At 36.9% G+C, this 26,198-nt stretch overlaps 2 long non-coding RNA genes across 3 annotated transcripts; one reads left to right on the forward strand and one right to left on the reverse strand.

Moving 5' to 3' along the window:
• On the forward strand, positions 1 to 24,134 carry LOC116448331. Of its 2 annotated transcripts, none has more exons than XR_004241892.1 (3): positions 1 to 111; positions 5,246 to 5,327; positions 23,649 to 24,134. It is a non-coding gene; the product is annotated as an uncharacterized LOC116448331 (long non-coding RNA). The 2 variants fall into 2 exon arrangements; XR_004241893.1 differs by lacking the exon at positions 23,649 to 24,134 and adding an exon at positions 10,493 to 10,965.
• LOC116448330 lies at positions 13,835 to 22,873 on the reverse strand. Its single transcript, XR_004241891.1, has 2 exons — positions 15,401 to 22,873; positions 13,835 to 14,917 (listed from the first exon to the last, which is right to left on the reverse strand). It is a non-coding gene; the product is annotated as an uncharacterized LOC116448330 (long non-coding RNA).
• Positions 24,135 to 26,198: the final 2,064 nt, after the last annotated feature.

Consider the following 26,198-nt stretch of genomic DNA (forward strand, 5'->3'; position numbering starts at 1 on the left):
AGATCAAGCCGAGTCCAGCATGAGTCTGTTGCATTTCACATTTCTGAGGATCCCAACATTTATTTGTAACACAGAATCCAGAATAGTGCCTTTATCTGAACAGAATATAGGGTAAGTACTATACTTAATCTAATGAGAAACTGCTTCCTGGAAATATCACATTTACAGTAAAATTTGCTACAGATAAATGATCCTATAGACATTGGAAAAAGTAATGGAGGATATATTTGAGTTTTCTAAGACATGCTATATGACACAGTTATTGTTGTACCATTTAAAGTGCTTCCTCTAAGAAATGCTCTTGGTTCACTGGAAGTCTGGGAGTTTGATTATTTTATTATGAGAGGGGAAGGATCCTTCAACTAGACTCTGTCTCTTTGAGTACTTACCCAGATAGTATTTAATCTGACTGAAATATCATCCTTCCCTGCACACTCTCCAGAACTTCTCAACTATGTTCTTTGGTTGTATCTTACTTGTAAATTGGACCCCAAATTTTATTTCTTATTTTCTCAATTGTTCTTTTTCCAGTGACTGCTCACCAGGTAATAACAGATGAATTTGGCTCCAGCAGGGCACTCCGAAGTCTAGTCCCAATATCAAACCTGTATATCATAGCTGTGTAAAGCAGCCTCCTGGTTGATAGATGGCTTTGAAAAAGATGGACTGTCAACCAAATTTGCTCTTATTACTCTGTACCCTGCAATACACTCCTCAGTGCTGCAGTATCCAAGCTGATAATGGCATAGCTATTCAGTCCCACCAACCTGTATGTCACCAGCAACAGGGAATCCTAGAAAAAGAAAGAAATAATCCAGCAGTGAAAGGGATTTTGCCTTAAAGGTACATGTAAGAGGAAAAGCCTATGTAAGGAATTGAGACAGCCGGGGAACGTACAAGTAAAATTCCCAGGGACAATGTGCACTGGATTCAGAAGCTGTAGGGTGTACCTTATTCTCTGGAAAGATATGTATGCCTGCAATGTCATCTGCTAAAATTCATCAAGAGAAGACCTTACTAGAGATGTGCCTGGAGGTAATGTTGAATTAAGATGTGGATTTGAGGAAGTGGTATAAGAAAGAGCAAACTGAACGGGCAACTGGAGATTTATGGGCACTTGTTGAGCGAGAGGTCATATAAGAGATACCTCAGGGGAGACTGGTGAGTCAGGCAAGTCTGTAAAAATATAACAAGTGGAGCGATCTGGGAAACAGAGGAAAGTGAAATAATAGGTTTGTCATCTGGGAAACTCAAAAACTACATCAGAAAAAAACAAAACAGTATGTAGAAAGGAAGTAGAAAAGTTAATTCCAGAAAAAAAATGTTGGAAACAAGAATCCAAGTAGTAGAGAAGTTAGTGAGAAGGGAAGTAAGTAAGATCCTTACAAAAGTAAGGATCATCTGTTAATAGAAGGCAAAATGACTAAGAAAAAATAGTGTCTGCTTGAACAGGGAGCCTGTGTTAATCAGAAACAAATAAACTGTCACTAAATCAATTCCCCAGAGCAGGATGTGAGGTCATTTCTCAGTACGGAAGAAGTGGGTGGAAAAGGAAAAATGTATTCTGCTGGGAATAAGGAAGGATCTTTTTTTTAAATTTCATTTTCTTCAATGGGAAACGATGCTAAGAAATTCCCACTGGAATAAATCAAAGATTATTAGACTAAATGATTTCATTTTAGGTAGGGGAAAAATGCCTAAAAAGGGAAGACTTGTGGGAATAGTAGCTGGCTGAATATCCATGGAAAAAAATGGGACTGAGGTCCACATTATTTAAAAGAAAAAGAACCTTTAGAAATCTATGGAAACCTTAGTAGAGGTTCATGTCTTCTTGCTGTACCCAACAAGAAGCAATCTGCTCAATGAAACAAATCTGCTCAATGAAAATTGAGCTATGGTTGAGGAAATACTGGTGGATGATCAGGAAAGAGAAGGTAAAGGAAGGGACCAAGTGTTCAAGTGTTCAAGCTACTCAGGAAAGATCTGAAGAAAGAGTGAGTAAGCTTGTGTAACTGCCTTCAAATAATCTAATAGGTTAGAAAGGAAGAAGAAAGTATGGCATGCATCAGACAGAATACATTTGGGCCACACTAAAGCATCTGTTTACCAAGCAGTGACCAGCCAGTAAGAGATGAGCCTACCACCCTCTTTCTTCTGATAAGCAGTACAGGTACTATCAGAACACTGGTCCAAAAGCAGATCGTATGTTAAGTTCATTTACATGCAATGGAACAATCAATAAAAATAAGGCTTTATGGCTCAAAGGGCAAAATTTGTTAGCCTAAAAGATCTTGTTGGTAAAATTAGACAGACCAGATTATTCACGACCTTGAATATGGAAGACCCTTGGAAATTTTTTAGATCAAAAGAGCTAAAGATATGTGGAATGTGTGGCTGATGGAGAGGAGAGAATGCATGGCAAAGTGGTCAAACTATTCCATGAAGAGGAAGAACCCCTTCAACATTATTAGAGACATGCAATCACAGGATGAAAGCAAAAAGATGGATCAACAGACAGATGTGTATTAGAGGTCAAAATACAAAGTAAAGTGAAAATTGTCAGCAGCCAAACTGAGCTACAATTTGGAAAGGCTTTTTAACCAAAGAAGAAAACAATCTTCATTCAGATGAGACAAAAAACCTGTGGGTGTTCAATATGAGCTAATAGAAGTAAAGAAAATCTATCTACAATTAAGTACTACTTCATGTATGTTTTCAGAGGAAAGAGGATAAATAGTAGGAAAGAAGTTTTGATGACAGAAAATCACCAAACTGGAAGCAAAACTAAAAGCACAGTGTACTCAGGACAGGGAGAGGTATCAAATAAAGTCCATTCCACAGTCTGACAAGAAAGGGAACATGAAATCCCAGTCCTGGTAGGAAGCAGCTCAGACATGACACTGGCTGACTGGAGACGAGCAAATGTATTATCCATTTATAAAAGGAGACCTATGCAGCTACAAACCCATTAGTTTGACCTCAGTTGCTTTAGAAGAAATTTTGAAGGAAAAAGTAATTGAAGACAGGGAGGCAAATGGAAAATGGGATAACATACAAAAAGGATTTACTAAAGATAGAATGTACCCAGTGAATTTGTTATCACTCTCTAATAAGATAACTGATTTTCTAAACAAAAGATTTGTGATAAATCTTATCTATATCTGTGCTGCATATGATACAGCATTACATAGGAAGCAGGGGATTAGGAGAAGAGTTGTAAAGTGGATAAGAGATTGTCTAATGGATAGATAGCAACAGGTGGCATTGAAAGAAGCAGCATCAAACTGCTGGAAATTTACTAGCAGGAATTCTCAAAAATTGGTCTTTCAATCAATCTTTTTTTAAGATTCAGCCATGAAGAGAAGAGGTATGAAATCTATAGTTTCCAGTAAGCTAGGAAACAAAGTCCTTACAAAAGAGGATAAGTGGGTTTTTTGATTATATAAAATACAAGTACCTGGATATTTTATACACACGTGAAATGCGGTAGTACATTTTTCTGTAATAATTAAAAAAAAAAGAATATTCATGCCATGTAAAGACCTGGGAGTATGGCCTTATCTGAAATTCTGTACATGGTCTTTGTCACTTGGAATCAAGAAAATAAGCAAAAACTGGAATATTTGCAAGGAGGTGCAACTGCAGTGGCTGGCAGACTGGAGAGTCACCATTCATGGAAGAGAGTAAAATACTTTGCTGCTTTTGTCTGACTAAGCAAAAAGCTGAAAGAGGATATGACTGGAGTCTGTAAAAGTATTTGTTAGACACCAGACTGGAAAACAGTTGACTAAGACTGTAGAACGAGGCTGACAAATGGAAAAGCAGCTCATGCTTAGATAAGAAATGCAGGGAGGATTTCAACCATAGAAAAGTGAATTTTCCAGACTCCCAATAGCTGTAGTAGGGGTAAAAAAAAATTAAATGTGTTTTAATGGAGAATGATTCTTCTATTAAAGATGTCCTTTCACCTGGTTGCCTATGCAATTAGAAGACTAGACTTGAGAGATTCTTCATCTTTTGTTCCCAGCTTCTGTAATATATTCCATTGAACTCGGTGACCTGTCATGTGTCTTCTCCCTCCCCCTTTTTCAGTGCCAATCAGTGTCTCTGGTGGTGCTGAAGACCCGAGCAGACTCAACGGTGTATCTGTCATGCTTCAGAATATGCTGTCTGTAGATGCACTGTGCATTCTTCCCACTTCTACCCTTCATTTTGAAACCTGTCTGATAAGGATAGATTATGTCATAGATACAACAATTATTTTAGCATCCAGTACAGAATCTGTTAGGCACTCCATCCAAGATAACTAAGAAAGAAAAGAAACATAGAAAGGAGCAAGATAATGTAGCAGGAAAAGACAAGAGTGCAGTTTACCAGGAAAATATTGCTGGAGCAAAAGAAATGAGAAAAGCATATTAACTTTTAGCCATGACTGACATCACAGAGCAAGTCAGGCAGAGAGAATAGAAGTTGTAGAAAAGATTAGAGAAAATGGACAAAGAAATTCAAGAAAACATTTTTTAACTTTACAAGAGGCTTGATTTTGATTCACTTATAAAAGAGGTCCCTTTGATTTATTTAAATCCCCCCTGAACATCCTTGCTCTGCAATTGTACACCCTGTTAACAATTCTCTGTTGATTAGACAATGGAAAAGCAGAAAAGAACCAATCATGGTTATAACAGCAGAAAAGCCAAATACCTTCTAACAACTGGCTATCACATTATCTGCTGCATCCCAGAAAGGAAAGTCCAGCAGATATAACTCAGTACCTACAAAGTTAGATTAATATGCAAAAACACCAATGTAATGCTGTTGGTGCTATTTTTGTTTATTCCTGTTCTCAATATAGGCAGATGTGAACATCAGTAGCAAACAAATGCATTCAGATATAATAAGAGATCCTGGATTTTTTATAACTTATCATAAATTCATATGCAAGCTGTAACTAAATCCCAAACATTCAAAATAACCAATATCAAAAGATTCTACCTGAAGCACTTCCATCAGTGCTTATTAATTCCAGAATGAAGAGCCTATGATCTGGTTTCCTAAGGAGAAAAGTTGAGGAAATCAGATCCTTGGTGACCCTCTAAATGAAGCCTTTGAAGGAGTCCAAGGCAGTCAGAGATTTTCTGGCTGAAGAAATTTCATTGAGAAAAGCTGCTTTGTTAAACTGGAGAACTTTTTATAAAGTGGTGTAGATGCCACGGAAGGCTCTAAGGAAGCCTTTGATCCCTTGCAGGTCTCTTTGTAGAGGCGAAGAAATGTGGTGCAGCAATGGTGCAGCTGGCTGAGAGTTTTGGACCCTGTTTTCCCTGTCTCAGGTGAGTAACTATGGTAATATATTCACTCTTCTGCTTAGATAAACTCATAGTAGCAAAGGTGGGGAGAAGATTTAATTGTCATTTGGAAGTTGTAGATCCCAGAAAGAATAATAATAATTAAAAAAAGGTCCTTCTATTAATTTAAACAAACAAAGAAACAAAACTCTCTTAATCTTGTGAGGCAGATACCCAGCTTTCCCACCACCTGTCGTAAGTCCAAAGGGGCTGTTTTGCAGAGAATCACAAATTCTGTAGGTCTGAGAGAGAAAAGAATCCAATTAGAGATGAATTCTACCTGAAGAAACATGAAATTTCCAAAGGCTTTTCTTTTTTTACCCCAACTTTTACCAAATCTTCATAAAAAACAAAAATTAATCACCTTAGAAACAACCTGTCTGAACAGCAGCCAATCTTCAGATTTTAGCTTGGAAGAGGCTCAAATTTAACCCTCTGGGGAGATATTAGGTGATGAATGGGGAATTCACCAAGAATCCACATCTCAACAAAAATTGAACTGAAAAAAATTGTTCCATGGATTTTTCACAAAATGTGCAATCTAGAAAAAAAGAAAGTTGGTGCCTAGTGTGAAACTATTTGACTGATAAATTCCTGTATGACTTTAATTTTCCTGTATGACTTTAATTTTACTGTGTGCTTGCAGATACATAAGTTTTTTCTTAATTTAGAGATAATCTCTTAAATAGTTTCATACTATATTTTGAAAATATGGAAAAAAAAGGATGTTCTGGATAGTTTGAGGTTTACCTGTGATGTTTGTAGGTGATCAAATTACGAGTTCAGACTTCCAAACCCCACGTAAAGAAAATGCATTTTAAACATATTTAGTAACAGAAGAAAAAGGAATAAAATAAAGCATTTCAGAGAACATTGAAACAATTACTGGTGTTTTACTTGTAATGACAGCTTTCCTACACTTTATACAAAGAACAGAGTGCCTGTTAGGCCAAAATGTGGTGCATAATCTTTATGGAAGAAGGGTGAAATTTAAATCCAGACTCTAAGACTGGATTGTGTAATGAGCAATAGACAGACTATGCATTTAATTCCATTAAGTGAAATGTATTTCATTAACAAAAGTGTTAGCAGAATTAAAACCTCACACTAAAGGAATGTGAAAATCATCAGTGGCAGCCAAAAAGCTGCTACAATATGGCACATATTGCAGAAGAACTGAGGCTGATGTGGGATTAAATACATATGAAATGAATAAAAAAAACCTGACAAAATTGTAGCAAAATTTGAATGTTAATTTATGGCACCTAGTGAAAGAAGCAGGACAGCAGATAATCTGCATATAAATGGCCTCAACACATTTCTTGGTGCCAGTCTGTTACCCTGCTCAGAACGAAACAAAATACATTTCTTAACCAGACTAAGACAAGAAATTGCCAAACAAGGGATTCATTAAATTTAATTAGTTAAACAGGAATAATAGAATCAACAGTTTTTTTAATACAGTAAAACTAAGAAATGGTTGAAAATGAGGTATGGAATAGAGAAAGCAGGAAAAGACAGGAAAGAAGAAATAAAAATAACACAGGATATCTCCATATTAAAGATAGAATGCTTTCACATAGACACTGTGTTCCACATAATTATGCTAATTGACCCTGAGAAACAGTTTTATGTCTTGTGAGGCTCTGAGCATTGGAAAGGACTCTGAGGAACACCACCTAGGGAAAGAAAAACTACCATAAATATCTGGTGACAGAATAAGGTATAATACCACAGACTTCCAAATAAGATTATGTAACAAGTCCACCCATAAGCATCATCATAACAGAAACAAAAAAGGCAATAGGGGAAAGTTTATTCATAATTATATTGTTATCTACTTTCCAATATTTTTAAAAGCAAATTGAAAACAAATATTACATAAATCTATGAAAACTAAATGCACATATTTTTTAATTGTTTAAAACAAAAATAATTTTAGATTTTGATTTTCTTTTCATAAATCTATTCTGTCTTGATTATCCACCTCAGAGGGCTGGCTAGTTCTTGCAACAAGTATTATGTTAAATTTCTAAAGTGCCTGAAGTTTTTCTTATTTAGATATATAAGTGAAAACTTGTTTGTATATAGATGAATTCAGCAAGAAAAAATATTAAGAAACAGCATGATGAATGATAAATAAAAAATCCAAGACGTTTGATTTGTTTTATGTGTGATTCTGTTTTACCAAGATTAGGAAAATTTCAGAAGCCCTCTATTTTAGAAGTGTTATCTACTAGTATTCAAGATTTTTTATCAGAATTCACAGTGAGTTCTTTAGTACTGTAGTCATCACATCTGATTACACTGATTGATATCACATAACATTTGATAGAGCTCTGACACATTTTTTTTTGAATGACCAACTGCAACAAATCTTATCTGCTAAACTGCATGAAAGAAAGGGATCAGTGAGTTTTTGTGTAAGTGGAGCTATATTTTCAAAGTTACCTGAGGCTTCTTCCACTTGTGTCTTAGGATATAATGTCATCAAACAAGACAAAAGAGTGACTCTATTGTCATTATAAAAGATCCAGTGTCTCTTCTCTCCATAAATATATTAGTGGTTTTGCCTTTAATTGCTGGAATGGTTCAAGGAGTGAACTGGATATCTGATAATTCCCTCAGACTTTTTTCAGTGGCAGCAAAATCTAAATCATCTTCCATGGGTCTTTGCCTCCTTACCTGCATCAGGGCTTTCCCCACATATTCCCCTGTAAACCTTTTTTAGCTCTTCACCCTGCTCCAGATTCTGCATCCCCAGTTGTTTCCCTGGAGCACCAAGTCCCCCCCTCCAGGTGTCTCAGGGCCTTTTCTGCAGCTCAGGACTGCCTAATGACTTCACCACTTTCTCACCTTTGTCTGTGCAATTGAAAACATAGATCTGTTAACATTACAGATAGATGTTTTCAGTGACTGACTCACTTGGAGACTTTTGGTGTTTTCCTGGCATTAGTTCATGTTGTTTCTTTCCCTGTTTCATCCCCCTTCAACAGAGTCTGTTAGTTTTGGTCTGTGCAGAAGAACAGAAGATTAGTCAAGTGAACACAATAATATTTGTACCAACAACAGACAGCAGTCTCCTCTCTTCTCCCCAGTTACCAATGTAGTACTTTAGGATATGAAATGTTCATTTCTCAAGCACCATTTTGAGATTTGCTATTTAATTTCAGCAAAGTATGATGATCAAGTATATTAAATACCACTCAGCTGAGAATGTTCCCATTTCATACCTTGATTCTTGAAATGTTTAGGGCTAATCTTTAGTTTCCTATTTTGTTTCTAGTAATTTCAGTGTAACTGTACACAGTACCTAAAATTAATGGTTAAAAAGCAGCTCCACAGGCATTAAAATGAAACAAATGAAACAGCTCTGGGGTCCCCTGCTTAAGGACATGGACCTGTTAGAATGAGTTCAGAGGAAGCCACAAAGATGATCAGGGGCTGGAGTAGCTCTCTTATGCAGACAGAGAGAGTTGGGGCTCTTCAGCCTGGGGAAGAGAAGGCTCCTGGGAGAAGCTGCCCAGAGAAGCTGTGGATGCCCCATCCCTGGAAGTGTTCAAGGCCAGGTTAGATGGAGCAATCTGGTCTAGTGGAAGGTGTTCCTGTCCATGTCATGGGGCTGGAACTAGATGGCTTTTAAGGTCTCTTCCAACCTAAAGCATTCTATCATTCTGTGATTCTAACATTTATTTAATGGGGCTAAGGCCAAAGGTGTAAATAAAAAGATATTTTTAAAGACTAAGAATTTTAATTTCTTGTTAATCCTGTAGTATATTAATAAAACCGGACATTAAAATTTTAATTTAAATACAACACTAGGAGCCTCATCTTTCTAACTATCTGTATACTCAAAAAGAAGAGAGAGAAAGAGCAATTCCTTCAAAGAGCAATCCAGGTCACCTAGGGCAGGCCGGGCCCCCAACCTTCCGTTTTACCTTTGAACTGAGGTTTCACCTGTGAAGAAGCAACAGCAAGTTTCCAGAGAAGATGGATTAATTAAATGGATCTGTGGTCTTTTATTCCAGTTGAGTATCAGGAGCAGTGCTGTGTTTGCCATGTCAAAGATGAACACATTTATTTTGGGACCTTTTTAACAAGCAGCTAATGGATGTTGATACCCATTTACCATTACAGTTAGTGACAATTTGATGTCTATGCTGACATTGTTTTGAGAATCTCATCCCAGGAGATTTGAATAGAAAATCTAGCAACCTTTTTTTTTTTTTTTTACCAGGCACTCTTGTTCCCTGAAGTATTTCTATTACTTCCTCTCACTACTTGTTTTAGCAACCCAACTCCTGCCTTTCGGAAGTGAATGAAAACAGTTTGGGCAGCACCTGGATGAATTTCTTTCAGCTCTTTGGCTGCCTTTAGGAAGCTCTTTTTCATTAAAAGTGATTTGCATACTACCAAACTGTATTCCTTATAAGCGTCGAAGCTGATTTGAAGCAAAGGGTTGATGGGCAAAAATCAACAAAATTGCTAAGGAAGAGTTAATAAGGTCAAACAAATTAGTTGATCGGTCTTTAAAGAAATCTTTCTGGACTAGTTTTCTGTTTGCTCAGGAATTCAGGCAAACCTATTCTTCATGCAAGTCTTACTTTTTAATTCATCACATTTATTTTTGCAGAGAAGCAATATTGAAGATTGAATTTAAACAATCACTTTAGCCTTTTCCACTGGGTTATGTAATGCAAAGAAATTACTCCATGAAGAGTGTAAAGCTTATCCACCTTTTCCTTACTGTGTCACTCTCTCGTGACACCTTGTCGTATGCTTTGTCCTGTTATTAATATTCATGGTTTTATTACAGTACTGGCACTTTATTCAGCAGATCTGATTTATGCAGACAAGTCGCGTCTTTGGAAAAACTGGGAAGGGGTAAGGAGGATTATGTCCATTTGTTCACATCCAGAAGCCTTAGAAATGTTTACCCCGGCAAATATAATTTGGATTATTTTGGGCTGGATTGTCAAAGGTGCTGTTGTTTGCAACAGCACTGAGCAGCTGAAAGAAGCTGAGGGCAGGTTCAGTCATGTCATGTAGGTGCTGTTTCAAGCTAGGGAACTGCACAGCAGAACTCTCTCCTCTGCCAGTCCTGGCTCAGGTTGAAATAACCCAGCTCTGTTTCTCTCCCTTATCTATAGCTGAACGCAGTTCTTTGCTGCTGTAGTGGGTTGAGCTCCAAAACTTCCTCTGCAAGAACAAGAGTAATTTATAAAGCACTACCGGATGTACCTAGCAGGTTTTTGAAAAATTGATCTTGGATGAATCGCAGCCCAGAACATTGACTGCTGTGGGATGGCTGGGAAAGGAGAGGAACATTTCAATTCCTGGAGCAGGTGACATAGGTTTATTGCTGGCATTTTCCTTTATTATAACAGGGACTACTGCAAGCTGATGACAGCTAGAGGCAGCCAGGTTCCACTTTTGCAAAAAGAAAGCATTCTGGGGATTAGAGATATCACCTGCCCCAAAAATGCTGAGACAGAGGCACATATGTGGACTCAGCCTTTGTGCACAGTGCAAGTCTGTATCTTACCCCCCAAAAGACCCCTAAAACATATTTTGGGTTTACAGGGCACAGTTACATGAAAAATGGTTGTTGTGTGTGCATGGTAGAGAAGGAAGAGGAGAGAAAAAGGTGTCAAAAAAGAACCAAATGCAACTTGTCACAGATCTATCCAAGACCACTAAGGCTGGCTCTGGCAGTTGGCTAAACTCAATATTTGTACTATTCGAAGTATTTCCTAGGGTAATTATGGAGAAATACAAGGAAATACTGTATTTTGAGCCAGATATTCCAGGAGGTAATGAGTGCTTCCTTTGAAGCTGGTTTGAGTTTCAGGCACTCAGTACCTGTCAGGATCTGGCCTGTGTGGAGAGCTCATTTGTCTTGAATCACACTGACATGACTACATATGACACAGAGATGGAAAGAAAAATCCGTCATAGAAAGGCAGCTCTGTTGACTTCAATGGAATGTCACACATCTGAATCAGGCTGTATTTATTCTTGTGGCTATAAAGACAGACTGTATTTAAAGGAAACAGATTACAGAAAATCAAGTAGAAAATGGAAGAAAAACCTTTGTTATAATTAATAAATAAAACTACTTTTTTGCCAAAAATAGAAATTCAGCAATATTTTTCTGCAATTGTTTCTACCAAAGAAAAATGAAATAAAATTGGTTTTTATTTTAGTTGTTGGTGACTTTTTTCATCCAGCATTTTGTAAGAGCGAAGACTGAAATGCCGTGGAATTTTATTTATAGCGACTTTTATCTTCCTTGACACAAAACTTTAGACTGATACAAATGTACCCATCTGTGTCCAGTACCCCTGAAAAAGGCATTAAACCAAGGCAAATTCCCTCTCCTATTTCTCTAGAAATACAGTATATGGAGAAAAATTATGTAATTTACAGCATAATAAAGTACTATCAGCTTTCTTCCATGCACACTGCAAATTGTTCTCTCAGAAATGTACTACCTCTTAACATTTCTGCAAACTCAGTTACACTTTTCTGGCCAGAACCTCGTACATCTTATTTGATGAGAAAGACATTCATTCTCGTGAATATCATGTAAAATTCATTAACATCTCTATGAAGTTGCTGTCAGTGGTGGTAGAACCTGACAATAAGTGAATAACATTAATTGGAAACCTTTTGGGCATTTTTCATCAGGATTTTGCTTTTGATATTAAAATGTATATGAATAATAGAGTTAATAAATATAATTTGAAATAATATCAGGAAGTCTATAATTATATTATGTATTTTTAAATAAATAAATTATTTGGAAATGTAATACAAATATTATGTATGTATACATTTCATACAACACTTTTCTTTAGAATTTCCCAAACTTTAGACTTTCTCCAAAAAATAGATTTGGCATTATGATTTCCACTCTACAGGTAGGGAATTTGGTATTTAGATAAGGCCTCAATGACTATTCTCTGAAAATCTCAAATTACTTTACTGCATGAAGAATTCTGGAAATGATTTAGCATCATGACTAAATTAAACAAATTTAAAACAACAACAACAACAAAATGGTATCTGTTTCCATAATCTTATTAAGTAAGCGAATTGCAGAGAAAATTCGGAAGCAGGGTTGGGGACCTTTTATCTAAATAATCCTCTTTCCATCAAGAAGTCCCTCAAATTCTTTCCACTCTCAAAAGAGACATTTCAAAGAAGAAACATTGCTATCACTGGTAAAATACTTTATTTTACAAAGATTTTGTTTTTCAGTTCTCTGGCTAAGTAATTGATCTGAGAGGGGTTGAAAACTTGTCGATGAAATGACTTGAAACACTGAAATAATTTGAGAGTTCTTGATTTTAATTCACACTCTTTCAGACAAGGAAATGAGTCACTGAGTGTACATTCTGCTGTGTCTAAATCGGAACGTCAAACTATATACATACTTACGTGGGATTCACCAGAACAGAAGTTGACTTGAGACTTTACAAGCCAACATTAATTGTGAGAGGGCACTGGGAAGAACTGACTACCCACTTGTGGGGCCCAAAGCATCTGTTATCATGACCTGTTCCTTAGCTCGTAGCAGTGCCGGCACTCAGGAGCCTTGCAGTGAGTGGAGAGGTGCAGATGGCAACTCAGTGGTGGGCCGTATCCTGGGTCTTCCGCTTGAATATCCAGTACCCAGTTCCTGTGACAAATTCTTGCTGCACTGAAGGAAGGGTTAAATAAGAAGAGCATAGCAGTTAAAGACACTGGAGTGCTTGCTTTCACTTTTTCTGCTTGCATTCTGAGTGCCCTGAAGGGTTCTCTCCTAGCTCTGCACAGCCCTGTCCCATGCTAGCAGAGGTGAGCAGAGCACACTGGACAACACCTCAGTGCTGAGCAACATGTATTTTTGATACACCACAGACTGAGAATTCCTTCTCAAAACACCTCCCTTCTGTGTGGAAAAAGACATCAGGAACCTTCAAGCTCAAGAGTATCAACTTAATCAGCCAAATCCCACACCTCATCCCTTTCTAAATTCAGTAATTCTGTAACTTCCAGTGCCATCTCTTCATTGGTTTTTGTTTGATTCTCTTCCCCACACCCTTTCATCACTGAGCATTATTAATTAACAAAATTTTGTGTGATTTCATTACTATCAATAAGGACTGCTTCTGCAAGGTTCTGAAGACAATTGTATAAACTCTTCGGAGTTTATTCCTCCCTGCATGTGCAATTAATTACTCCACAACCCTAGAGTGCTCCTGGATATCCCAGGTGCTAGGGGCTGTACAAGGACAGAGAAGTGCTTGAGGATCAAAGATCCAGAGATCGGACAGCATCTGAGCGAAATACTCCTTTCCCCTTGCGAGGATTTTTTCAATGCACACAAACCAATTTGGACTGATCTGAAGAGTCCTGGCACTGGATTTCACTTCCAGATATACTTTCTGTATCCCTTTGTCTCACTCTGGTCCCTGGGGTGGAAATTAAAAATGCCATAATCACTATTAGTAATTTAATTTAATTTATTATTTGGTTAAGTTTCCCCCCTTTTCTAGTTCCTTTTCCCAAAGAAAAGACATTGAAGTTAAAGGTAACCTACTAACACAGATATTGCTCTTTCTACCAGTAAATATGAGATTCAAATATATTTTGTGAGTCCACCGTGACAGATGAAGCAGCAGCAATCACTTAATATGACCCTGTTTCCTTTAAAAACAGAATAAAAAGCAGTAAGCTTTTGTATTTATATAACCATATGGACAATGCATTAGTATGGTCACAAGCTCTGACACAGATCCCAACTATGCTGTGGAATGGATGACCATACTATATTATGCTCATTAGGACAGACTCATCCTGAAGTGTGTTTGACATCATAAGCCAGTCAAGTCTCCAGCTCTACATGGTAAGAACAACAAACTTGCAGTATTTAGGTCTCAGCCCGCAGCAAGAACTCTGCTCCAGCTGCACGATGACAGCTTCACCTCTCTTAAGGACAAAGTTACAGTGCTAGATCTGGTTGTAAAATGTTTGTGTTAGCTTTGCCCATATAACTACCAAAGGAAACTGGCACCTTATCTGGTGGAAACGACTCTTTTGCAACAAGGGTGGAATCAGACCTGGTTGATATAAGCAAGAACGGTAGTCTTGTTGCAGAAAAAAAATATTGGGGAATAATGTCTGTTAAATGCTAGTTTCCATGCATGCCTTCACTTTGCAAACTGATGAAACCTTCTTGCTGAAAAATATCCAGGATTACAGTAGTGTGACTATAACAATGGGGAAAGCACTACCTTCCTACAGCATGTATGGGCGAGACAAGTGATGTTCAAAATACAGTTTATACAGTGGAATGTGTAAAAAGTACTGGGGAAATAAGCATTAATGTAAGACCTTTTTAGACATGTGAATCGAAGTCAGGAAACAGAAGGAGAGGATCCTGGTCTGTGTTCAATGTAGGTTATAAAAGATTTTCCTTGATGGATGTTACATAGTCCATCCTAATAAACTGATTTCTTGTTTACTTCTGATGTATTCAACCAAGATTGGAAGTGAGGTGAAATATTTCCACTCTTGTATGTCCTCTCCTGAAAGACAGTTTAAGAAGAATTTATTAAAGCACCAAAGCAGAAAAATAAAAAAAAGAGAAAAGAATAGATTTAATGGCTTTCTAACAGCAATGGAGTAGAAAGCCTAACTCATTGTTACTATATCCAAAGCATTTTAAAAGTACAAGTAAGGAATGCATCTCTATCATCTGAGTTTAATACAAAATCATGTTCCTCTCCTGTCACACACAGGATTTGTTATAGATTTTATCTGCAATAAAAGCTATGTCAGTAGTGCCACATAATACATTTGTAAAGGTTAGAGATATTTTAACCCACATCTGTGACCAGAATTTTAATGACAAGCATATCCTCTGAAGTAGTACTAGGAGAGGAAAACTCTTCTGTAGATATTAATGCAAATCAGTGTAGAACAATGCCTATGCAACATTACAATAGGGTCATTGTGAATCATGTCCTTGAAATTACAAATATGTGACATAAGTAAAAATATATTATTACGAATTCTGCCAATCTCTTGTCCTTGTCAGGGGTTTCTGTTTTTGCAATCCAGAGAGATTAAACCCTTTTTTTGCTTAAACTGTCAGGAAGACCTGCAAAACAGAACAGCAGAATTACTTTAATGACTTTCTTTTTGAAATATGCATTCTTACAAACCTTGCATAATGAACAGCAAATTCACAGATGTATTTTTTCTGTCCATTTCTATTTTACTTTCAAAAAATTCATTTATTTCCATCTTCAACTTTGCTAATTAGAGGAAAAATGAAGGAAACAAACACTCCATCAACAGCAGTTTTGTTCACATCCAAGGGCTTCAAGTTTTATCTTTTGAAACTGGAAGGAGTTTAACATCAGAAATTAAAGTTTTGATATTGAAAGGTGATGCTTCCTGTTTAATCCATCCTCTCTATTGATAAAACTTTTCCATGGGATTATGTCGGATTTAATTGCTCTTGAATCTTTTAAATGGTTTGAGATGATGCTGTTTCTGCAAGATGCAGCTCATCAATGCCTTCTCAAGAAAAAAGCACCATAGCTGAAGTGAACAAGAAGTTTATCATATGGGTTCCACTAAGAAAATGGAATTGATCATTCGAACTTGTTTCACTTAGTTATAGTAAGAGATGCAAGTAGGACTACGCCTGAACAAAAAGTTACATATCCAAAATAAACTCTTGGGTTATAGGTCTATGACCATAACTGCTTGTGCTACTTAAGGCTTATTTTGTCATCTGATCATCTTTATTGGAACTGCAAGACTCATTTGGGGTAAATGATAATTTAATTAGTGGGCTCCATACAAAGTTTCAACTTTTACCTTTTCCACTTAAAACAACAAGTTTCTAGAAAGCACAGACAAAAGTCTTGTTTTGATTAACCTTTTATCTTCGAGCCTTGGATCAGTATCAGGACATTTTTTTTCTCTTTTCACTCATAATCAATTTTAGAAAATTATGTTGATATTTGCAGCAATACTGAGCCTCCACATTACATTGTTCAATTATCCATAAGATTTGTGGAGCATAAAGCAAAACTGTTTGCTTTTAGAGGACATCTGCTATAAATAATATGATACCATAAATTTTCCAAGACAGCCATCACCTACCCAGTTGTTACAGAGGCAAAAAGTCTTGGCTTCCCAGAGCAGGTTCCTTTTCAGCCTCTTGTCAGGGAGGTCAACAGCATTTACTTTTGTGCTTTTTCTAGGTACCTTCCCCCACTGTAATGAAATTAGACTGTAATGCTTTCGACGCCTGCACATATCAGCTTTCATTCTTTGGGGAAACATGTGAACATCATTAGAACACAGTTTCTCTCTCTGTTTTCAAAAATATTTCCTTAACAAACTTTATGAAATTCAAACTCGTGGAGTTCATTCCAATGCTGTCTTTAATAAAGTGGCATCTGCTAATGCTGGTAAATGTAAGCATCTGTTATCATTTCTGGTAGGACCCCCTATCTTCATGAACAGGGAGATCTCAACAGGAACATAACATTCGCTAAGAAGGTCCCATCTCTGGAGTCTGACTGGGTATTTGCTTTATCTTTAGGAACATTGTTCAAATCTGCTCATCCTTTGCTTTGCAAACTGAAAGAAATGAGAGGAATTTTTAATTATATTGCTGCTGCTGCTTACTGTTAATAATAAATGCTACACAGTGCCATGCATAGCTCTTGTCTCCTGAGAACGTTCACAGCATGGCTGGGGTGTGGTGGTGCTGTTGGTCTCTCTTTAAAGCACACATTTCTCTGTAGTGGTTTGCTCTATAAGCTTGTTAAGAGCAGAATGAATTAGGAGTGAGCTGATGACTTGCTCACCTCAGAGACGCAAGAATTATGTTCTTGCATTCTTTGAAAAGTTCATGGGCAGCATCTACTCAGGTTCTCTGTGTGCCTTTTCTTCATGAGGCTCTCAAATATCTGAACTGTGGTGGGCCTTGGCATTTTTATAGTGTATTTACCTTCCGGTATGTAAAGAGCAAAGGTGCTTTTTAAGTCAAGCAGGATATGAAGGCTCCTTCTCTGGCAAGATAACCTCAAATGGTTTTGCAGCTGCCTGAGACTGAAGTAAGTGCTTTTGATGAATGAGTCAAAATGACATGTTTGGGGATGAAATAAGGTGCCAGTCACAGGTTTTTGAAACAGCAGCCATGGTTAAGTGCTTGAAATACAGGTTTTTTTTCCAGTAAATTTCTGTTGTGTGAGCTAGTTACGCTTCTGAGTTGTTGTTTATGCTATCAAAATCTCTTATTGCTATTAGATAATGATATTAAAGTAGGTTAGAAACTGTACCAGCAACACAAGCTGTGAAGAGTCATGAATCAATTCACATCCTAAATTGAGTGCAAGAGCATTTCTGTTTTAGAGTGAAATCTGGGACTCTGATATAGGCACATGACCACTTGAGTGGGAAGATAAGAAAAACCCTAATATGCTGGGACTTGTGGTATCTCACTGTGAGATGATAAGACAGAAATAATAGCATTCCATGTGGGACTCCCTTGCTTTTGTCACTGGAGAAATATCTCATGCTAGCAGTGAACAGGAAACATATTTTTATTCTGCTTTACTTATTTGTACTTTGCTACAAAAGGAGCTGTAAAATTGCATTTTAAACATTTTTTATATGAGTACAAGAAGATGCATGCTGAATAGTACCTCCCTAATGAGAATTTACTCTTTAGACATCTCTGATATCTGTTTTGTAAGGTACAGCTGTCTAGGACACTTGGTAAAAAATAGATACGGTAACATGAATATGGTTTAATTAGGTTGCAACTTTATTTACTATCTCATTTTGGAACTACTGATAAAGGAGTGCAAATGTTAATACTTTATTTAATTGTTTTCAATAGTAAAAGCGTGACTACTGATAAAGGAGTGCAAATGTTAATACTTTATTTAATTGTTTTCAATAGTAAAAGCGTGTTATGTGTCCTCTGTTCTTCCACAACTGTTTGCTGAATTGGAGGAATTGGGAGGCATGAAGAGGGAATGCTAGAGAATTTTGGAATTCCCAAATGCTAGAACAACCCTAAAAAGTGCTGCACGATGCAAGGAGTGAAGAGGCTGAAGGACAAGGACAGCTATATACTTTCCATATGAGACAAAACTAATTTTCATTCTGTAAAAAACGTGTTTCCTATTGCAAATCAGGTCCAAAATTCTCTGTAAATATTTTTCTTTCTTTTAATTTTTCTTCAGATGAAACTTGTTTTGGATTTATTACATTCTTTTCTAGCAATAATGCTTTTCAGTGAAAGATTCTAATTTAATGTCTTTTTGTTCAAATATGTGATTTTTAAGCAATTCTTTTCAGTCTGAACTACACAAAATTGAAAAAGCACATTTGTATTAGACTACAGGACTATACCAGTTTATAGACCCTAGAAAATTCTTAGTTGTGCAAATTTATGGCTTGGTCTTAGAAGGACTGATTGCTTATATACACAACGTTCAAATTATTCTCATGCTTGTATGTATTTTCCTAGAATACAGGCTTTATAGCTTTCACAGGTCTTCATGATGGAGTCTCTAAACAGCCCACAATAAAGATAAGGGCAACAAAAGGGGTTTTTAATGGATTCCTTTTAAAAAATTGTTTAGCCCTAATCACTGTTGTCTAATATAGCCACTGTTTGTGAGCCATTTATTAGGGAAAAAAATAAGAAAGGAGAATATAAAGGCAATGGAGAAGCAATTTCTAACTAGATGCTGCAAGTAATTTGTTCCTCAACCAACCCAAATCTCGCTAATCTTGAATCCTTACCACCATTCAGATCAGCAGAGCTTTTAACAGTAGAAGGGTTAGTAAAAACAGTGATGTAAATATTTAAAGGCAGAACTGGGAATTAAACATAACAACATTGTTAGTTGCTGAAAAGGACTCTCCAGCATGCAGTAGACCATGTAATCTTCTATGTTTATCTAATATTATTACCTTTATTTTTTAAATATGCATTTGTCTGTTCTGCTCTTGTGTTGTTTGTTTGGGTTGGTTTTTTGGTTTTCTGTAACTTTTTAATATCTATGTCTTTTTCTGTACATAAAATGGTAGGATATATTTTACAAAAAAAGTAGAGTGCTTTTTTTCTTCAGATTTTGTTTCCTAATGTCGTAGGTGCTTTAGGATCAGTAAACCCAAATCTTGTTCACAGGAAACTTGCCTTGCTTTGATGTATTAAGCTGATAACCTATTCAATGAATGGCTATCACATCCCAATAAAGCATTTCTTTCAGCTACTTTATGTATTTCACAGACACTTATGCTTAAAAATATTAATCTTTTATGGGTTATATTGTGATTTTATGACAATAAAATACATTGTTTTGTTTAACTGCTTTTCCATAATAATACCTTTTTATCACATTGGAGCTGTATGATTCTCTATAGGAGAAAAAGAGCAAATTCTATATCTAACTACTTGAATTTCGAGGAGAACTGAGCATTGATTATGATCATCAGCCTTATATTATTCTAGTTTTATCTCTCTCTTTGTCTTTTCAGGCAGCAACTGGGGACATTCTAAAAAAGAGAGACCCCCAGACTGCCCTGGAGATTTCCCCTTTGCAGGGGAGGTTGCACTTGGTCACTGCACTGCAAGGGCAGGCTGCAGCTGTGGTGCAGATGGTGAGGGCAACTCCCAGACTCAGCTCATAAGCAGAGATATGAGGAGGCAGAGATGATGAAACACCTTACATAATTACTTGGTGAATACAGCTGATTGACTGGGTATTTGTATGTTATATGTGCATTGACCCTTGCTCACCCACTGTCAGAGTCAGAATGCAAGATTTGAATGGTTCAGTTCAAGGTGAATGATACAGTCTGGCCAATGTTAACAGAATTAAAACTTTTATACCACTTACTTTTATGTAACCTGTGCTCTACATATTTGAGACGTGTTTTGCACAGGGTTTTTTTTTATTTTTAATGTGTTGGTACTTAACCTTTTTATCTCCCTCATCTGTAATACAGCTCTAATTATAGTAGTTAAAGGTGAAGAAACAATTAGAAATGTGAAAACATGCATCCAACTTAATTTTACATAAATCTAAGTCAGAAACTTAGGCCAATAATAGAATTGGGGTTTTTTTCCCAGTAGGGGACAAAAAAGATATTTTTGGTTCCAGAGTGATACTTAACTCTAATCTGGTGTACGGATATTCAACCTTAAAACTGTAAGCTCTCAACAACTCCAAAATTATTTGGAATACATAGTTTTGCTTGCTATTTGAATTTCCTTCTTACAAAGGTTCCAAGAGAGGTCCCTGGCTGATACAGAAACAGAAATTGGAGTGTATGAAATATAGCAAACACTGTAACTAAAACCAACATCTTAGTAGGCAACTCTATACATAAATAATAATTTTGAAAATCTTGTTTTTAATAAGACAGGATGTTTTGTTGATCCTTGCATTAGGAACATTGTAATAATTCATGCACAAGCTGCCTAGGGAAAGACTGCCAGACTCTAGGACAAATAGTCATGAGGAAAGTCCCAGCAGCAAGGAAGATGGAGGGTTAGTTCATTAATCAAACACTTTGGGAGATCTGAGAGATCAAAAACACACTTTGTAGGAATAGGTCCAAGAAGTTTGAGGCATGCAGAGAAATCCCTCCTGCATCCAGCTACAACTACAGCCTTGCAGCTGCAGCTCAGGTAATGGGACTGACCTTGTTACTTCTCCTTTATTTTCAGGCAAAGTTTGGTGAGTTTTTTGCTACGGTTTCAGCAGCCGAAGCTTTGGTGATCTTGGATGAAATAGAGTGCTTATGTAATCCTTGGTTTAGGGAAAGCAGAGTGAACTTCCAGCTGGCTGAAGACAGAGTCTAGGGGCTGGAGCACTTTGATGTTCCAACCAGTTGCAAAGTGAATGTTTATATATGCCTTACTCACTGAAAACGAGACTTAGTTAAGGTTTAGGGTCCAATAATCCTTAAATCCCCTTTTGATTTCTGGTTTTATATGCCAAAAAAGTACATAAAAGCTTCTTTTTTTTCCTACCTGGGACATCTTTTAGTGTATACAGATATGCATTGTGCACATTCTTTGGACAGCTCTTGTAGGTGGGAAATCTCTCTAAGCACCATCAGAAACCAAAAACTAGACAAGGATGCACTTAACTTCCTGGGAACTGTTCATTTCCACACATCAGGAGGTTTACAAGCCATAATCATCACGAGTGAGTCACCGGACTTTCTGAAATTAAAATACACCTTCTTTCTAGATAACATTGTATGATAACAAATAATAAAAACAGCAGATTAAGCAAGAGTAGCTTCATCAGCAGGAAGAATGAAAGATAGTACGTGGCTCTCAATTTTAGCAGGGCATTCAGCTCTGAAAAGGGGTAAGTATTCCAGGTTGTACTGCCAGTATTTATTTCAGAGGGTTTTTTGTCAAGAATTGTTTAATATGCATTCAACAAGTCCTCCAACATCTCTTTAAAGAGAAAAAATCATGCACAATTCATTCAAGGAATACAAACAAATGCTTATGCATAGGAGTTGTTTCCTCTTATCTGGAGTTGGAAGGGTTGGGTTACAGATTGCTTTACTTTGTATTTCCTAAGATATTCCTCATCTGTGTGCTGGGGATGATGAATGTGTCCTCTGGCATTTCTTCTGGTGAACTATGAGAACCTTCTGATCTGAAACAATACTGTGTGACTGTGTTTGTGTTGTGCCACGCCTGAGCTAATTAGACAGTTATTTCTCAGTTAGAGTTTTTGCTAAAAAACCCCCAAATCATTAACTGGGCTTTTTGACTAGGCATGTCTGGGGAAGCCCAAGTTTTTTTCAATGTGTAGTGTAAGATTACTCCTGTTGGCTTAGTTCAAGACAGTGCTCTTGATTTGTTACCTAACTAATTCCACCTGAATATCGTAGTGCAAAGCTGAACACTTAAATCTTGAGATCTTATTCTACACACTAGGCACATGGCTGTTAAAATTCAAAGTCCCTAGACCTCACAGGGGCAACAAAGCTTAAAAGAATATGACCTTTTGGCTACTGGAGTCCAAGTTTGCCCTCTACAAAATGAAATATTTCTTTTTCTTACCTCATTGAGGTGGGTATTAGAGTCCTCCTTTAATGAAGGAAATCTTGGGTCTGTTAGAATCAATGTCAAATCTCACATTGAGTTGAACATGGCCAGATTTTATCTAACATTTAGGATGCCCTCATTACTGCCGTGTGTGAACTGTGACAAACCCTGAGTGTTCTGCATGTGCTGTAAAATATAACCATCCAACAACTCTCTCTCTGTGCCACTAGCTTTTGCCCCTTCCCTCCCCACATACAGACATTTAATATGTCTATAATTTTCTTGATGATTTTCATGACTTCTTTTAATATTGCAACCATATTTGCTGGCTTTCTGCCTGGTCTCTTGGACTCATCTGACAGTGTGTTCTTTCATTTGTTATTCAGCTAGTTTACTATCCTCTATGATTTTGTTTCATATCCCTTCCTCTATTCTTTAGAGCATCACCCTTGACTTCTCTTTTCCTCTGGCAGAACTAAACCCCCAAAACTTCTTGGATTAATCTGGTTTGCATTTCCAGCCATTGTGTGTCTCATTTGAAAGTTTTTCCTTGCATTTGCAATATCTTTATCTGCTCTGAAGCATAATAGCATTTCAATTTATATACTGCTTTTAACATCAAGCAGGCAGTTCAAAGTATTTTATAAAATGGGGAAAGAGGAAGCTAAACCTAAATAGTTGATGCAGATAGAAAAGTTTTCAGGCTAGACTTAAACTGAGATAGCATAAGGGCATTGTACATATTATCATCTTTCTTGCTTTACTGCCAGTGCTCCTTGCTTGCTTATTTTCTATTAAAAATTATATGAGGTGATATTTCAATTATTTTGCATCTTTTATATTACTAATTGCTGCACATAGTTGAGGCTTGTTGGGCTTTTTCATACAGGCTTTCACACATAAATTTTTGAGACTTTTGTTATGGCTTCACTGTTATTTTTACACATGGGTCAAAATGAATCCTCATCAGATGGCTGCCTGGATGCTCCAGTTTAGCATCACATGTAAGTCTCTAGGGCAGCTTCACTCTCTGGCAGAAATTCAGCTCCTATCCACTTTCAGGAATGTTAATTTACCACAAATTGTAGCTCATTTCTTGAAAGTGATTTGTGTATAATAGACAGTCCCTGGAGAATTAAAGGAGACCTTTCCTTTTAATATTTTTTTTTTTTTTTTTTTTTTTTTTTTTTTTACAGGGGTTATCTGACACAACCAGGATTTGCAGTTCTGGCTTGAAGCTACTACAATAATGCAAACTCAGTCTGGTTTTTCAAATGTCATGATGAGATGCCTTATTAAAGCTTGACATGGACAGGGCGTTGTAGAAAACTCTTTGATTCTATAACCCAGAGACTTTCATAGGCATGCTGTGACACTGTAAGACTTTTTCCTCTTGTGATTATCTCTCTTTAATGTAACACTATTGTACTGGAACTCTTAGTGTCTAATTTCCCAGAGTATTACATCACTCTATTATAAGGAATCCTCCTTACTGTCATTCCTAGATCAGGATTATACAGAAAAGCTAATGAATACTCAAGGATTAATCATTACCACAGCCATGCATTGAGCTCTGGGAGAGGAAGAAGTAGGAAAACATCCACCATTTATCATTCCAGAGGGATTTGCAAGGCAATTCTTTACCCAGAATAAAGTGCAAGCTAAAAAAAAAAAAAAAAAAATTAACAAATGGTAATAACATACGGTTATTATTATGTTTTTGTTTTTTAAAAATTAAACTCAAAGTTCCAAACTTCTAGTTTGCATTGATAAGATACTCCAGTGGACTTCTGGCCACAATGACCAATACACATACATTGAGGATGTCACTGACAGCTCTGGGCCATGCTTCATCATGGCTTTATGAACTGCTTGTTGTCTTCTAACCTGAAGATCATCATAGGAAGAGTGAAAGGAAAATAAAAGATAATTAAACTAAAGCACAAAGACGGTTGTTACATGAATCATTGCTCTCTTACAGGAAGCATGACGCATCTCCCCAACACCTATTCAGAGAAATCTGCTTGTCCCAGATTTACAATTCATCATTTAAAGGAAAGAGTTAACTGTTGCTTCAATGCAAGCTTCTGAGGTATAAAATGGAAAATATTTGCTTTAACATACACGAAAAAAATACTTTAGACTTTTACTGCTTGGTTCCATTTGTCTGTGACTGAACAGTTAGAGCAATCCCCTCACTTTGCTTTTGCATCATACTTTGCAATGAATGGAAAGAATTACTAGATTACATTTCTCTCAAAATCATTCCTCAAAAATTCTGTGATTACCTATCTCCTCAATGTACCATTGGAAGGCAGAGGAGATGGCAGAAATATGGATGGAAAGCAAATACCATGAGAGACCCTTGTTGAATCACTGATCTTGGTGTCAGTAGCATCGATCAACGCACATTCCCACAAGCTCTGTAAGCTATGCCTTCACCCACTTTCTCGTTAGCAGTCTGCCTGCATGTCGAGCTATTTTACATGGAGTACTTCATGGGGTTTGACTCTGTTTCCAACCTAAAGCTGCTTCTTCTGGCATAATACTTATGGTTCTTTCCAATCGAGTAATAATGATTTCAGGCTTTTTAAGTGCTGTTGCTATACAATCCTCTCCTCTGCTGAGTATGGTCTGATTCTCTCTTTAAAAAAGGCTGGCTCATTCCACTCCTCATCAAAGGAACAGTTCTTCTCAGCTCTTCTTTTCCTCCTGATAGACTTGGCTCACGCTCCTTTTCCCACTGCCAAAACTATTGGCCTACTTTGTTATGCTCCGATGGAGCCATCATACCCTACTTGGCTGCAGTTGGCGTGTTCCACTCTGCTCAGATTAAGCTCTCTAACTCTGCTCATTTTTACTCTGATATGGTCATTCTCCTGTAATCCTCTGTGCTTTTCTATAATCAGTCTGCTCATCATTTGTAGAAAGTTGTCTCGATAATCAGATTTCATCCATATGGAGTTTAATCCAGGTTTTTGCTAATGACCACTACGACTGGTAGCTGCCTTTTTGTGGCATATTTTTGACAGGAAACTATACTGTCTACCTGTCATGTGTTCTGTAAAAAATGTACACTTCCACATTAATGTAAAATGATCTGCGTAAAGCATATTAGTACAAAGCTGTGAACAGTCCTTGCACACCTCTTGGGAGCCAGACAGAAATGGACCCATGTAAATTCTAGTTAAAGGCTTATTATTACAGAAGCACATATTACAGAGGCATAAAGGAATCCCATTTGTGTTATTAAAACCCACCTGACTAAATCCTTCACAGTGTACCCATATCAGTGCACATGCCTTGGGAGCTGTGCAGAAAACTTCCCAAAATGTGCATAAACTTAGGTTAAGAGCATTTCTAATCCTGCAGTGTTTACAAGTTGCTAGTTATGTGGTCCCTGATTTGTACTAAATATGAAAGAATTTTGAGTCTCCTTTTGTGAGTTACTATTGATGTGTTCTAGCCACAACTGTTCTAGCCATTTCTGACAAACAATTTATTACCTTTCTCCTTGTTTGATGTTTCATGGCTCAAAATGTGGCAGGAGTTGGGGTTTTTTTCCCAATACTTACAATAATCCATAAAAAATACCCAGGTATTAAACAAATGAGAAGTTATAATTAATTCATGAAAGTCCTTTTTGAAAATGTTGGCCCACATTAATCTGCCTTTTTCTATGTATTCATGCCACCCTATTTCTTAATTCACCTCTTCTGCATTATTAAAAAGTATAAATTCATTAC

This window comes from Corvus moneduloides, chromosome 9 (genome assembly GCF_009650955.1).
Source record: "Corvus moneduloides isolate bCorMon1 chromosome 9, bCorMon1.pri, whole genome shotgun sequence".
Classification (NCBI taxonomy): Eukaryota; Metazoa; Chordata; class Aves; order Passeriformes; family Corvidae; genus Corvus; species Corvus moneduloides.